Here is a 16,378-nt window from a genome sequence, read left to right on the forward strand (position 1 = left end):
TATACCACCATTCAGCCAGAGGCAACCATTAGACCCATTGTGTATATTTATTAGATACAAAGCAAGGAAGATATCCTTCCAAACATTTGTTTACTATCTCAGTTTGCCCATGAGATTGAGGATGAAAACATGAGATATGAGCTAACTGAGTACCAATACAAGAAAATAATTTTGTCCAAAAATTTCCAGTGAAAATGGGATCTCTGTCACTTACAATAATCTTTGGGTGTCCATGTAGCTTTTGAATTGTTTCCATAAATGCAGTAGAAACTGTACTGGCTTTAAATGGATGTGATAATGCGCAAAAGTGCGCATACTTGGTAAGTCTATCAACTAACACCATGATGAAACTCTTTCTCTCAGACATGGGTAAACCTGTGATAAAATCCATTGAAACCTCCTCCCAACATTGGCTTGGAGTGGATAAACGTTGTAATAGACTTGGTATCTTAATTGTTTCAACTTTGTTTTGTTGGCAAACAAAACGTTCCACCACAAATTTTTGAATATCCGATTTAAGGCTATCCCAAAAAAATTCCTTCTTAACCCTATGGTAAGTTTTTAAGAATCCCGAGTGCCCTACTAAGGGAGAAGTGTGCAATTCCATAAGAATCTTTTGCTTTAGTTGGGAATTCTTATAGAGGTATAAGCGATCTTTGTACCATAAATAATGATTTTGCCAAAATGTATCAGACGTACTGGAATCTTGTTGTAACTTTCGAATAAGTGCCCACACTTCTTCGTCATTCTTCCATTCCTCCCTTGCTTCATTTATCCAACCTGGTTGGATTATAGAAATGGTGCACAACAATGCTTCCACATCCTCATCCTTACATGAGGGTGCATCTGCCACCACATTTTGCTTCCCTTTTTTGTAGATGATTTCAAATTCATAACCCAACATCATTGTGACCCACATTTTTTTCTCTTCAGATGATAATCTTTGTTCTAAAAAGTATTTAAGGCTATCATGATCTGTTTTTACCTTGAAGTGTCTTCCCATTAGGTAGGGTTGCCATTTCTTAAGTGCATGGAGTATTGCCAACATTTCCTCCTCGTAAATAGCTTTGTGTAAAAACTTTCCCTTGATTGGACAACTTTCAAAAGCAATGGGTCTTTCATCTTGCATTAAAACAACACCAATTCCATTTCCTTAAGCATCACATTCCACAATAAAGGTTTTTGTGAAGTCCAGTGTAGCTAAGACCGGTGCTTGGTGTAGAAATTTTTAATAATTTAACACATATTCACAGATATTATCTTGATCATACAATTATAAGCGGAACATGTGTAATACATAATCTCCTCTACGTTGATCATCAATTTACAGAAGCAGAAACATTCACAGGCACACATAGAAGCATCAATCAAACTCATAAACACAGTATGTATCCCGGGGAAAGCATCTCGCTAAAAACCCCAACTATCTGTATATTATATTGATTGAATCATGTAAAATTACAAAGTACAATGCTTATCACAAGCAATCCAGTACCATCTCCACCTGTTACACACAATACAGCTTAGATCTGATCTCCAAATCTATTCCACTGCTTGCCTGCCTCCACTGTTCAATACCTGCTCAAGAACTGATGAGAATGGCTCACCAAACTCGTATTTCACCTCAAAATAATTACTCACACATTTTTGGACGTGAGCAAAGGCTACAATACTGGGCAAATACGTGAGCAAACTCATTGGCATACTCAATCCCTTGATTGTGCAAGATCTGGTGCACAACTATAGTCACAACTGATAGCAATCTAATTCTCTACCACGTGTCCCTGTTGAACTGAACATGCACTGACATGAAACTGAGTTAACTGATGTATTCATTAGTTGCATCATGAGTTAATAATTATTTTAACATCTCATCATTAGTCTATTTGCAGTTAGACTAATTACAACTACTTTAACCAAGTCAAACTGAACACAACTCCATCAACTCCACAATCAACTCCACCAAACTCAACTGATTGAGTTCTAACTGAAGTCATGCATGCAACAACTCAACTGACTAATAAGAAAAGTGTATTTCCTTCTGATAGCTGCATGTGCCACCTCTATAGCTCAAACTAAAGTGCTCCAAGAGAATAAGATCAAGTTTATAGTCCAAATATTTTTATGAGACAATAATATTTGACTTTTCTATTTTTGACAACCAGTCTAAAAATAGACTTTGATCACTCACACTGTGATCACTCACACTTTCATCAAAAATAGAAGTCCATCTATTTTTTCCAACTTGACCAATCATCCATAAACATCAACCTGCAATCTATAGACATGATCCATATGTCTAAAAATAGACTTGCGCCAAAAATAGCCTACGGGCCCACTTAGTGAAGGCCACTCTTTTCACTAAGCTCCATCATCTTGTCGCACTCTCAACAAGAATTTCTTGTTGCACACTTTTCAACACTCCCTCTCAACAAGAAAGGCTTCCTCTCAAACCCGATGCTGTAACTCTGGAATGTTCTCCATGCAACACATGTGGCCGGTCCCCTTGCTCTATCATCAAAGTCTCTGACTGTTGTTGCCTCTGTCGACTGAAATTCTGCATCTCTGTGCTCTTCAGTATCTGAATGCTCTAGCCTCTGTCACTTTGGTCACTGACTGCATCCATGTTGCTGCTGATTCTATCTCCCAGCATTACATCTGCACTGCACCTCCCAACTTGCCTCCCTGTTGGGCTAGAAACACCCTCTGATGTTGAAGCTCTACCTGCTGCTGACAAGTGCTCCCTCTCTGACATCTACGCTAGTGCAACATCTCCATGCATCTTGCACCATTGCACCACCTCTCTGTGCCACCTAGCACTGTGAAAAACACTTGTGCCTCTTGCATTGTTGCAGCCTGCTAGCTATGCACTGTCTTGGGATTCCCTGCACTGTCTCCCTCTCTGCCGCTCCATCCGCATCTGTCTCTACCCAATCGGTCAGTTCCTGCTACTACACGTTTGGGGCTCCCGTAGCAAGGTCTCATATAAGAGGCTGGGTACCTCAAGGATCTTGCCCCTCCTCCTTGGGACAATCAATCCACATCACCCCACCTCCTACCTGGAGGTATGGCTGCATGTGATCCCTTAGCCCACCTGGCTCGAAGTTTCCCCCTACTGGAGGTCTCTGAATGAGTAGATGTCTCTACTCTATCTCCTCTCAGCTTCCCCTATTGTGGCTCCTCCACAACCTCCTGAAGCTGCTGCACCAACCGTGGCTCCTCCACAATCGTCTGAGACTTCTTTTGGCTCTGCATGTTGAGAGGTAATATACACTCCCTCTCAACCACCAAGTCTCCATCAGGTGCCTCGCTGCTCAAGGTTTTGCATGCATCTTGAACCTCAAGAGCATACATGTTCTTGACCCGTGAACCCTCCTCATGACAACGAAAGCATCACACCTTTGACTTGTCAACTTTCTTCCCATCACTGGAAGAACAAGATTCGAAAAGAGAAACGTTCTCCTTCCCCTTCTTCCCCTTACTCGCTAAGGCAGAGTTCTCCTCATCATGCATAGATGAAGAACTGTCTCTGGTGCTTCGTCTAATCTCCTCTTGCATGAAATCTGACCATGGTCGTTCCCAATTTGGCAGTTTCTCCCTTCCATTCACCGAGTCCTGGTAGCTATGCCAACTCTTAGGAAGGTCAAGGAGTCCTAGACTCACCATCCTCATCCCGACAGTCACCCCCACACTTCCCAGCTCATCCCAGCATTGGGTGAACTTCGTGAGATATTGGGGCATCCTGTCTCCATTCTCACACTGAATGTTTCTGAGTTTTATCTCTTGCTTTGGTATTAAATTCGAATTCGACCAGCTCAAAACTCAACTGCTTCTGATCTAGAATTCGTGAGAACAAAGTATTTCTCGTACAAATATCGACTGTATGGGCATTCACCGGTTATCTCACCTTCCAAAAGAAGGATGAATCCAGAGGCTACCTGGCCCGATTATACACTCTTCCTGAAGAAATAAAATGTAAACACTACCGGAATAATAGATCTGATGATCAATCCTCGCTTGATATCCTGTAAAAATCTCTTCTACAAATCAAGCAGCTCTGATACCATGTAGAAATTTTGAATAATTTAACACATATTCACAGAGATTATCTTGATCATACAATTATAAGCGGAACATGTATAATACATAATCTCCTCTACGTTGATCATCAATTTACAGAAGAAGAAACATTCACAGGCACACATAGAAGCATCAATCAAACTCAGAAACACAGTATGTATCCCGGGGAAAGCATCTCGCTAAAAACCCCAACTATCTATATATTATATTAATTGAATCATGTAACATTACAAAGTAAAATGCTTATCACAAGCAATCCAGTACCAGCTCCACCTGTTACACACAATACAGCTCAGATCTGATCTCCAAATCTATTCCACTGCTTGCCTGCCTCCACTGCTCAATACCTGCTCAAGAACTCATATTTCACCAAACTCATATTTCACCTCAAAATAATCACTCACACTTTGTTGGATGTGAGAAAAGGCTACAATACTGGGAAAATATGTGAGCAAACTCATTGGCATACTCAATCCCTTGATTGTGCAAGATCTGGTGCACAACTATAGTCACAACTGATAGCAATCTGATTCTCTACCACCTGTCCCTGTTGAACTGAACATGCACTGACATGCAACTGAGTTAACTCATGTATTCATTAGTTGCATCATGAGTTAATAATTAGTTTAACAACTCATCATTAGTCTATTTGCAGTTAGACTAATTACAACTACTTTAACCAAGTCAAACTGAACACAACTCCATCAACTCCACAATCAACTCCACCAAACTCAACTGATTGAGTTCTAACTAAAGTAATGCATGCAACAACTCAAATGACTCATAAGAAAAGCATATTTCCTTCTGACAGCTGCATGTGCCACCTCTGTAGCTCAAACTGAAGTGCTCTAAGAGAATACGATCAAGTTTATAGTCCAAATATTATTATGAGACAATAATATTTGACTTTTCTATTTTTGACAACCAGTCTAAAAATAGACTTTGATCACTCACACTTTCATCATAAATAGAATTCCATATATTTTTCCAAACTTTACCAATCATCCATAAACAACAACGTGCAATCCATATACATGATCCATATGTCTAAAAATAGACATAGTCTAAAAATAAACTTGCGCCAAAAATAGCCTGCGGGCCCACTTAGTGAAGGCGACTCTTTTCACTAAGATCCATCATCTTGTTGCACTCTCAACAAGCATTTCTTTTTGCACACTTTTCAACACTTGGCACATTGCCTCTTTAAGACGTTTGAAGGCCTCTGTTGCTTCTGGAGTCCATGAAAATGCATCTTTCTTCAATAGTGTTTTTAGAGGTGCTGCTATTCTCCTATAATTCTTAACAAACTTGTGATAATACCCTTTCAACCTGATAAATCCTCGCAGATGCTTTATGGATGTGGGCATTTTCCATTCCTTAATGGCATTAATTTTTCTAGGGTCTACCTTAACTCCTTCATGAGATACAATATGACCCACGTATTCCACCTCTTGTACTCCAAAGAAACATTTGGATCTTTTTGCATATAATTGTTTCTCCTCCAATAGTTGTAGCACCCTGTAAACATGTTCAACATGATCCTTTGAAAACTTGTTGTAGATTAGTATATCATCAAAAAATACTAACACAAATTTTGTAAGGAATGGTTTGAAAATGGAATTCATCAAACCTCGAAATGTTGAAGGTGCATTAGTAAGGCCAAAAGTCATGACCAAAAATTCATAATGACCCTCATGAGTTCTAAATGTTGTTTTCAGAATGTCTTCAGTATTCATTCTAATTTGATGATATCGTGAATGAAGATCCAACTTGGTGAAGTAAATTGATCCATGCAATTCATCCACTAATTCATCAATGACGAGAATGGGAAACTTATGTTTAATAGTGAACTTGTTGAGCTCCCTATAATCCAGAAACATGTGCCATGATCCATCCTTCTTGTGCACTAATACTATTGGAGTAGAGAAATAACTTTGACTCGGTTGAATTATACCAACCTCTAGCGTTTCTGCAACCATACATTCAATTTCACTCTTTTGGGCATAGGGATATCTGTACGGCCTGATGTTTGGAGGAACACTTCCTGGAATCAGATGAATAGCATGATCATGATCACAAATAGGTGGGAGACCTTTGGGAGTCTCAAATACCTTGGAATGATTGTCCAAGACTTTTTGGAGATATGAAGAAATAGATTATTGCAATGTGGAAACATATACCGAACATAATTGTGCAATTACACCTCTTTGTTCCTCTTTTAGAAGCTTTGTCATATCGTTAGAGCTGATTATCTTTCTCAGCTTCCCTACAATACCCCTTAATTCAACTTCCTTTCCTTCCACAGAAAATTTCATGAAAATTTCTTGAAAATTAAAAGCTATTGTACCCAAGGATTCTAGCCATTGGACTCCTAGTACAACACCAACACCTCCCATTGGAATGGAAAGAATTGGGCTAGTCAATACATATTCTCCCATCGATAGCTTGATATTATGGCACTTTCCATAGCAATTTATTGTTCCTCCATTTGCAACCATCACTTAACACTTTGGTGCTGGATATAAGAAGCAATTCAATTCTTTTCTACCTTATAATGAATAAAATTGTGGGTACTTCCTGAATCAATCAACAATATTACCCTTTTCTTCTTGATTTGTCCTTCTATCTTGATGGTTTGAGGAGCGGTAATTCCCACCAATGCATTACAAGATATGGTCGGATTCATCTCTTCTTTATCTACGCTTTGTTCCTGGAGTATATCCTCTTGTTTTGACGTTTCTTGTTCCTTTTCTTCTTTCTCTTCGCAATCTATGTAGAATAATTTCTTCTCAACACAGTTATGACCTTTAGTGTATTTGCTATCACAACTATAACAAAGCCATTTTGCTCTTTTTTCTTCCAGTTGTTGTGGTGTCAACCTTATAGGTTGTGGAAGACTAGGAGCAACAACACTTCCATCTTTATAGTTGTGAGTGCTATGCTTCCTAGTTGCCATAATTTTGCTTTCCATTTCTCTTGCTAACCTAAATGCCTTCTCTAATGAATCAGGTTCCCAGAGGCGAACATCATGCTGGATATTATCCTTTAAACTCCCTATGAACACATCAATCCTATGCTCCTCTAGAATATTTTTTACCCTTATCTTCAATTTTTGAAACTCCTCAATGTGCTCCATTCTTGAACCCTTTCGTTTGAGACTTATCAATTGGCTAAAAAAAGTGTTGCTTTTTGTATCCTCATAATGTGCTATCAATTCTTCTGTAAAAATTACCCAAGTGATAATTTGTTTACGAGAGCAAGGCCATTGATACCATACAAACTGATTTGGTTCCAACTATAAAGTTGTAATACGTACCTTTTGTGTGTTTTGCATATTATTAAGATCGAAAAATTGCTCCATCTGTAATATCCATGTTGCGGGATCCTTGCCATCAAACTTCCTCATGTCGATTTTTGGAATATGGTGGGTCTTAGATCCCACATTAGAGTCTAAGAAATCATCATTAACATTTATTTTGTTCGCATCATGAGTTTCCTTTACTACCTTTTCACCATTAGTAAGTATTTCTTGTAGAAACTTTGTCAAATCTGTCTTGAAATCTGCCATGTCTCTCTTCAAATTTGTCTTCAAATCTATCTTCAAATCATCCATCTTAGCTTCCACGCCTTTTATCTTAGATTCCACGCCATTTATCTTAGCTTCTGTTAGCTTTTGTGAGAGTGACATTTGTTGAACTTGTTCTTTAATTTTGATATCATGTATCATTTCTTCCTCTTCTTCATGAGTCATGCTAGAGCTTTCAAGTTGCTTACTAGGTGATTTCATTTTCTCTCCTCGGGTATCAATTACCGATAATAATTTTCTACTATGTCCTTTAAATTCCTTCAAAATAAATTTTCAAACCAAGCTTAAGAAAAAATTAAAAAAAAAAAACACACCTTTTTTCACTTTGTAGGAGCTCGATATTGCCTCTGATGTATCTCTGTACTTTCTGATCATCGAGTTCTAAAATTGCGTCCTGTAGTAGCCCTCTGTGTCCTCTTTCCAATGCCACCAGTCTAACCCAAATTGGATTCTCCAAGGAAGAGTTATGCGAAATCCCCCACAGTGACTTGATTATAGAATAATTCAGTAGAGAGAACTTGTACGACGTGCCACGAGTCACTGTTTCGACCTTTGGCTCTAAAAAATATCTACAAGAAATGACAGTCCGTCCTCTTTCTGTAACTTATTACGAAATTTCAATCTGATGCTCAGAGAGAAAGTTATGATGATTTTCCCTAGGCCACCTGTTTGGAATGTAATTCAGGAGTCTGCAAAATGACCGACTTCCTCAGGTCATATCTCCGCAAATATAGAGCGAGAAGCTCTGAAATTCAGACTCGGGGTTCAACGTGCAATGGGTTTTTTTTAGCGTCTGAAACATCGCAGAAAAAAAGTTATAGCGAAAATGCCACGATGACCTATTTGGAGCAACAAAACCCTAGAATCCAAAGCTCTGATACCAAATGTTATGAAACTAGCTCAAGAAAAGATAGAAAATATAGATCGAGGGGGAAACCTTCTTTAGATTACACAAATGAATAATTCTTTGATTATTCAAATGACAAAACATTGTTTCTATATATAGGAGTCTAAGGAGTCACAATATAACTGAGTCGACCTAACAATAATAATATAAAGCCACAAAACTAACAATAGAGGGATTCTATGGGGCACAATAATAAAAATATGGGGATAATAGGAGCACAACAACATTAATAAGGGATGCAACTACAACAGTAATGGGGTAATCACTAGTATTATAGGGACCCAACAAAGTGACTCAAGGGAGAGTCATAATCTTTTTGTTGGGGGGCAATTAGGATGACATCCCTCGAGTTAGTTTGGTATTAGATTACCCAAATTTTGGTACAATTTTGTAAACTATGTAAAGTCTCCACTATTTGTGGATGTGGAGTGTGTAGATGATTAGGAGTCAAGGAGGCTTAGCCCCTTGTTTTGGATAATTTTTGAGTTGTTTTTTCATATTCACACATGGTCCACGGATCATGGAATTTTATGAAAAACGTTTACAATAGTGAGTCTTAGCAAAAGGAAGAAGTAACTAGATAGAACTAGGATAGAGAATTGGGTTGAAGAGTCTGGTGTAGGAGCTAAGGTAGGAAGGCTCTGCTTCCTATGCTTAGATAGAGAAAGAAAGGCTCAAAGCCGAATGCAGGGAGGCCTAGGTAGAGTTTGTAGTTGAGTGCATGGACCCCTACAACTGTGTGCACACAGAAGTTTGAGTCTATAATCTGTGAATTGAGATCAATAAAGACAAGTTTCTTAAAAATTGTTGAGTATTTATGTTCATTTATATTTATGTTATATGTTGTTGATTAATGAGCTATTTTATGAAATATTTATTCAATGCAACACAATTCTCTTGAATAAGTCTTAGTAATGTACACAATGCATGTTTAACACACTTCTACAAAGTTTCTAGTAATTTCCCTTATGTTTTCTAATAGATTAAGTAGATGTATGTGAATGCCAAATTAGGATTGATTTCTGATGCGAGTAGGTAAATTAATTGTTATAGGTCTGCAAGGAGTAATCATGGACTTTCACAAAGATATCAAGGTTGTTTTAACAGAGTTACAGTAATGTTCACTAAGGTTTTATCGATTTGTACAAAGGCAGATCCAAGGCAATGAAATACATCACACTAGTCACTCGATGCATAAACTTGGTTCTTGCAACCCCCCATACCGCTTCGAGTGAGAATGCAGCCTGTGCTACGTGGGTTGTTGCTCAAACGACCAGTAGTGTAGGGTTTTGTTGGTTGCTGCAAATAACTCTGAACCTAGGTCAGGACCCCCTAAGCCATCATCTAAGAATGAAACCATTCTCATCCTATCTCTCATTATTGCCATTCTTATCAGCCTTTTTCTATGAGATGATCATTGTTTTCTGATTCCATTGTCACCATCTTCTTGGTTGATTATAAGATTTTACTTGGTTGTTTTACCCTTTCTTGAGGAACTACTATAATGAGTGCTCTTATTAGATAACCTCTTGACCTTTTATGTGTTTTGATTAGTTCCATCATCACCGAAACTAGTTTCTACCCTTTATACCACTTGTTCCTCTAAGATGACTCATATTCCCACTCTTTTTAGACTCCCTAAAGATGAAAAAATTTCCGAGTACTTACCTTTTCGAGCTTGTTAAAGAAAATGAAAATGTGTCTACTCAATCTAATTTTAACCCTTTTATATACTGAGATAGACTAACTATGAAAAATGAATACCTTAGTCCAACAAGGCTAAGAGGTTCTCTTGGGTATTATTTTCTTCCTTTTCGAACCTAAGGGGCTATCAACGAAAAGGAACATCTGGAGTTTTATTTTTTTCCTCCTTTTGAAAGTCTCTAAACATGAAAAAGATGTCAAGTTTTGGCCTTCATTGTACTTGTAAAAACATCAAACAATGACAGAATCATCATTTATTATGGGACCGAACCACTCCTTCTCTCGGTTTGTTAAATATTCTCAAATGAATTCATCTGATGGATTAACTTACAGATCAAGAACATTTTATCCTCCTTGGGGAAATTTGGAAAACAAGGCACTCCATTTCTTAATTGCAGGGAGTCACTCCTAAGCATGACACTCTTCCACCTCATCTTCATGGTTGTTGGATTGGGAAATTTTTTTATCTTTTGGTTTATTATACCATTTGAAAGTCTTCGCTTTTGGTTTTGGGTCAATGCTACAAACTTCGTTCTGTGTTGGGACTGTGTTCAAGAGAAGTCATTCAGTAAATATTTGCTACAATACTCTTGAGCCTTCATTCCATGTCTACCTTTCCTGATCCAGTTACATATCAACATCATTTTTATCATTCTTTCTCAAATCATCATACCTGTTTCATGTCATGAATGGGGGATACATCAAGGCCCTCCTACGATGGGTCACTTCCTGTTGATATGAACTCATTATCTAGGAAGTTGACTTAGAAGCATTTATTGGTACCTCAGTTGTTGTAAACATTAATGGAAAATTTCCTCCCTCTAAGAGACAATTCTACATCATTGGAGTTTGACCGAAATATTTTTTGTGGTGGTAGACATCAACTCATTTATTCACATCATATAGATTATACTAGTGTACCTTGAGAACCATTAACATAATTGGTGGTTTCTCTCACATCTGTTAATGGATTACATCATTAGCTCGTAATGAGATGGTCTATACCATGTTCAACCTCATCTCATTGATTCAAATGATTAGACTCATACATTGGTTGGTTGTGTGGACGAGATGGAAGACACCACATCTAGTTTCATCCATTTGGGTTTCGATTTCAGGAGTAATACAAGATCACAATGTATGATGGCTATAATCATATAGATAATCATCGAGTCATGGGTCCACCATCAGTCGTCCGTGGACATGTATTTTTGTCATTGTACATGTAGTTTTAGCTTTTGTGCGAAGTATGGTTATGCCTCTCTCAACAAAGATATCATGATGTAAATGTATTGTAACATATAATAATCTCGTCGATTATCCTTGATCCCTAATTGTCACAAGGTAAGGCTGTTTAGTCATTAGCTATCATTTCTGACTTTGCGTTGTAGGGGTAAATCTGTTATAGACCATTTTGTCGCATATGGTTAATAGGCCTACAAAGAATATCATTCCCATCATTTGAACACTTTTTCATTGTCCCTACACATAGGCCTAAGCATGACTCTTTCTAATCCCTAATTTTTTGCCTGAAAGCACCTTGTTTCGGACATTTTAAGGACCAATGCACCCTAGACCCTTCTTTTCCAGTGTTGACTACGAGGTTTCCCTACTCTGAACTTGCATTGAACACCAACAGGTTATTCAGTGTTGTGGGTGTGTTGATTCTAGAAACTTTGGAAAACAAAAAAGAATCTGAAAGCTTCCTTGTCCAGAGGCTTCCACGATCTGTTGTAGTTATTTACCTCAGATAAAATATCAAATTCTAACCTATTATACCTTGCATTTTTCATCTCTTATCCCTTGAGTTGATCCTCCCATAAAGAGTGGATCTCAAGACTAGACTGGTAAAAGGATAAGAATTTAGGAACTACCCTTTCACCTATATATTTAATGTCATACGTAGGAAAGGGGTTGGATTTTGGAGAGTGATTCTACCCTTATGCCGAAGATGTGAGAGATATCATTTTGTGCATTAGGGTGATTAGAGTTGTAGTTTGTGACAAGGAAAGAACAAGTCAACTTGGAGGAGAAGTTCTACAAGATCATAACCTATTTTTTGTTGTAACTCACTACATTTCTATTAATGTAAATAGTTCTTTGTTTTCCTATATATGATGTTATGATTTCATGTATTTCAATACCATGTGATCTATTGAATAAAGTAATTAGATGATGCTACATAGATCTCATAGATCATTGGATTATGTTGTCTTATTGTGTAGGTTCTAATTATATTGATTGGAGCATAAAAGACAAGGAAGGGGTGAAGCATACAATAGACTCCAAGTAGGCTTAATCCAATTATCTATTTACTTTAAGGAAAATATTAGTCCCTTTCTAATTTTTTTTGCTTTAGGTTAGTCCACAGGGCATAGGGAATATACTTATGTTTGCAATCATAGATTTTGTATAACATTGGGAGTAATGTGAATACAAGGAATAGTAATATTATTGAATGAAATTATTATATTTTTTAGATTTGGTTTTTATATATTGAATGATATTTCTCTCCCAAATAGATACTCTTAATTTTGTTATATATTACTTATCCATATTCGATGCTTTGATCATTCTGGTATCTAGTGGAATAGTTAATTTATAAGTGAAATTGTAGAAGGGTGTAATAGTGACTCTAAGAAGAGGTTAATACATTATAGGCCTCTTTGCAAGCTAAATTTGATAAAATTGCTAGTTTTAGTGGGTTACATTTTAGGTGGCTAGCATTAGCACAAAGGGAAAATAGTCATGTTGATGGTAATACATCCTAGTGGAATTATACCTCATACCCTAGTTGATAGAGACATATATTTATGTGTTATGTTACCATTTTCATTAACTTAGGTCTATTCACTAGACTAGAAACCTATCTTATTCATTCATGCTGATCCTAAATGCTTTATCGCTCAATTAGCATATGTCACTTAGTATAATTAGGCTTTGTTTGTTGATGTTTCATCAAACAAAACAATAAAAAGTGTGAGGTGCATGCCTTTATTTACCCGATGGCTCTATGTTCAATTAATAAAAAAATGTTCAATAGAGCTAAGTTTCATTAGTCGACATTCAATCAACTGAAATAATGAAAATAATGAGATTCAATTTTTTTTTCTTCTAGAGGTCATGTGGCCGCACAACATAGTAAATGATTATGGAAAGTTATAAGAAATTGTGTTATGTTAATTGACAACTACATCATATTCCAAAGAGGAAAGAACATACAAAATCTTCATTGGTAGCCTTATGGCCAATTAACAAAAGTAGAAGACAAGATTTGTAAGACGAGTTAAAGATCAATATTAATTCATGTGAATTTATGGAATTTGTACGACTATATATGAATTATACAAAACAGGAAATTTTGAGATCACAATTAGAGGAGATAGAGAGGAAAGGTCGAGTAACGGATTAATGCTAAGTGTAGTTGTGTCCCCCTTGCATCTTTCTATAGTGCATTATATCCTTGTCTTGTATGTTGTTGTATATTACACAAAATATGGGGATTTCTAAGATTTAGATTATGGGTGATTCCGAGGTGGTAATTGATTGGGAATCAAGTAAAAACAACATCTGGGTGGTTAGCCTCCAATCCATGCTCACATCACAATTGAGAGACCATATGGAGTTTCAAGTGGATTCTTTTCACCATATTGTAAGACAAATCAACAATGCAATTCACAAGGTCTCCAAAAAGGCACTCGCCCTTGATGCATGAACTCTAGTTTCTCTAGAGTTCTCGGAAAGTCATCCCTTAGGCGATATGACCTTCCACCTTTTAAATCCTTTAGTGAATAACTTGTATTGTAATTTTGATACTTTTTAGCTTTTTGGTTTTTGGGAACATATTTTTAAGCTGAATTGTAAGAAAGAAATGATATGTTTTTAAATGATATATTTGGGAAATAGAGATGCTATTTCAATGAATTTTTCAATGAATTTTTTTATAGTCTAAGTCCAAATGGTTGTACTATGATACTATTGGAGTCATCCTCTTACTAACACTAGCAACCGTGAAATATAAATCATTTTTTCTTTATAATATGAACTATAAAAATTAACAAATAAGATAATCAACCTCAAAATCTCAAAAATTATTGGAGTCATCCTCTTACTAACACTAGCAACCTTGAAATATAAATTATTTTTTCTTTAAAATATGAACTATAAAAATTAACAAATAAGACAATCAACCTCAAAACCTCAAAAATGATTAAACATATTTCTTTAAACATTTATAAAACACTTAGAATTTATTTTTTTTCAAATAATAATCTAAATCTAATTAATTTAAAATAATCAATTTTAACAATTAAAACACCTTTCCAAAAAACATTAACTATGGATAAAGAATACACTACTTAAAAATCAATTCTATGAATTGTGAACACCTAATCAATATAAAATCTAATCAAAATTAATCTTAGATTTTTAAAATGTTATAAAATTTGTTGTGAAAACACTCCTTTTAATTGGAATATTCACAATAATTTAAAATTAAATATATAATTTAATATCAAATATATAGTTTTAATTGAAACATCCTTAATATATATTAAATAATTTTGAAAATAGCTAACACAAAGCTAAAATAATAATTTGAAAGTTGTTAAGAGAAAATTAAAATTTTAATAGGAATATGATTTAAATAAAAGTTTTGTAAATTTAGTTAATGAGGTTTTGGATAAACGGTTATTAGTGAATTTTTCATGTGAATTTATGGGTTCAATTCTCAAAGGATTAAGGTGATATATTATATATTGTAAATTTCAATTCATTTAATGAAACAAAAATTAATAAGTCTATCCAACCAAACCAAATATATATGATTGTCTTTAAACTTAACTTCCTATACTCTAGATACCTTAAAACATAACAAACAACATAAATTTAAAATCAATCTAGTGATCATCAAAAACTGCAAACATAACTATCAAACTAATCATCATCATCAGACTCCACCTAAACTGAGTCCTTAGCAGTGGAAGTCCTTAACAGTGGAACCTCGAAACTCTGTCTGTGATATGAATTGGATATGCTCTTCAATGCGAGGCAACCTACCAAAGCAATTGGAATTGAGTTTTTGGAACTCCTTTTTAATCATGAAACTTGTGAACTGAGGCTCTTTACGGGGGAGATCTGCTGCCAGGATTTAGGTAGAATACAAAAAAATATATATATAATCTTATAATAATTAAAAATATATATAATTTTATAATAATTACAAAAATATATAATTTATAATTGTGAAGGAAATTCTGAAATGATCTTTTGTGATGCTTTCGTTGTTCAAGTGACCAATATGTAAAATACAAAAAATAAAAACATGAATGATGTAAGTAACAATGTGTCACCCTGTGGGCTTGGCTCAGCGTTTGGACCTCGCTTTACAATTGGAATGTTAAGTGCCGCGGCTGCATCTATAACCTTCCCCAATTGTATACGCAAACAAATATTTTTTTTTCTTCTTGGGCAGCCCAATCGCATCCTTTCCTCTCTCCATCCCCACAACTACTAAATCTGTCAGAACGAGAGATGCGCAAGGGCGAAATTCACCTAGATTCTATAAGTGGCGCCCCAAGCCTGCATCTGTAACCTCCCCCAAGTATGCACAACCAATTTTTTTTGTCCTGCTTGGGGAGGCCGATCGCATTGCCACTTGCATCATTGCTGTTGCTGCATTTCTTCACAACTACTAAAATCTGTGAGAACGAGAGATGCGCAAGGGCGAAATCAAGAAAGATTCGATAACTGGCGACCTTATGAGATGGACCAAAATTCAACTTCACCAGATACTGGAAATTCAGCTTCTACCGTGCTGCATTCGTTGGGTACTGGAATGATAATTGCAATCTTTTTGTGACTTTTTTATTTCTCATATATTGTCGCTACGGAATTTACTTCATCCACTAAGATGGGCTAACCAGCGCGCCATCGCCGTCCATAGTGCCGGCTTGAACCATGACGGCGTTGTAATTGGGATCGAGGAGGAGACCTTGGATTCCATCCCCAAGATGCTATATTCCGACAAAGTGTGCCAATCCTTCAATTCTACGGAGGGAAATGAATTAGACGAGGCAGAGGATAACAAGTGTTGCTCGATT

This window comes from Pinus tabuliformis, chromosome X, assembly GCF_031772625.1.
Source record: "Pinus tabuliformis cultivar Carrire ecotype Pingquan chromosome X, CPIR1, whole genome shotgun sequence".
In the NCBI taxonomy this organism is placed as follows: domain Eukaryota; kingdom Viridiplantae; phylum Streptophyta; class Pinopsida; order Pinales; family Pinaceae; genus Pinus; species Pinus tabuliformis.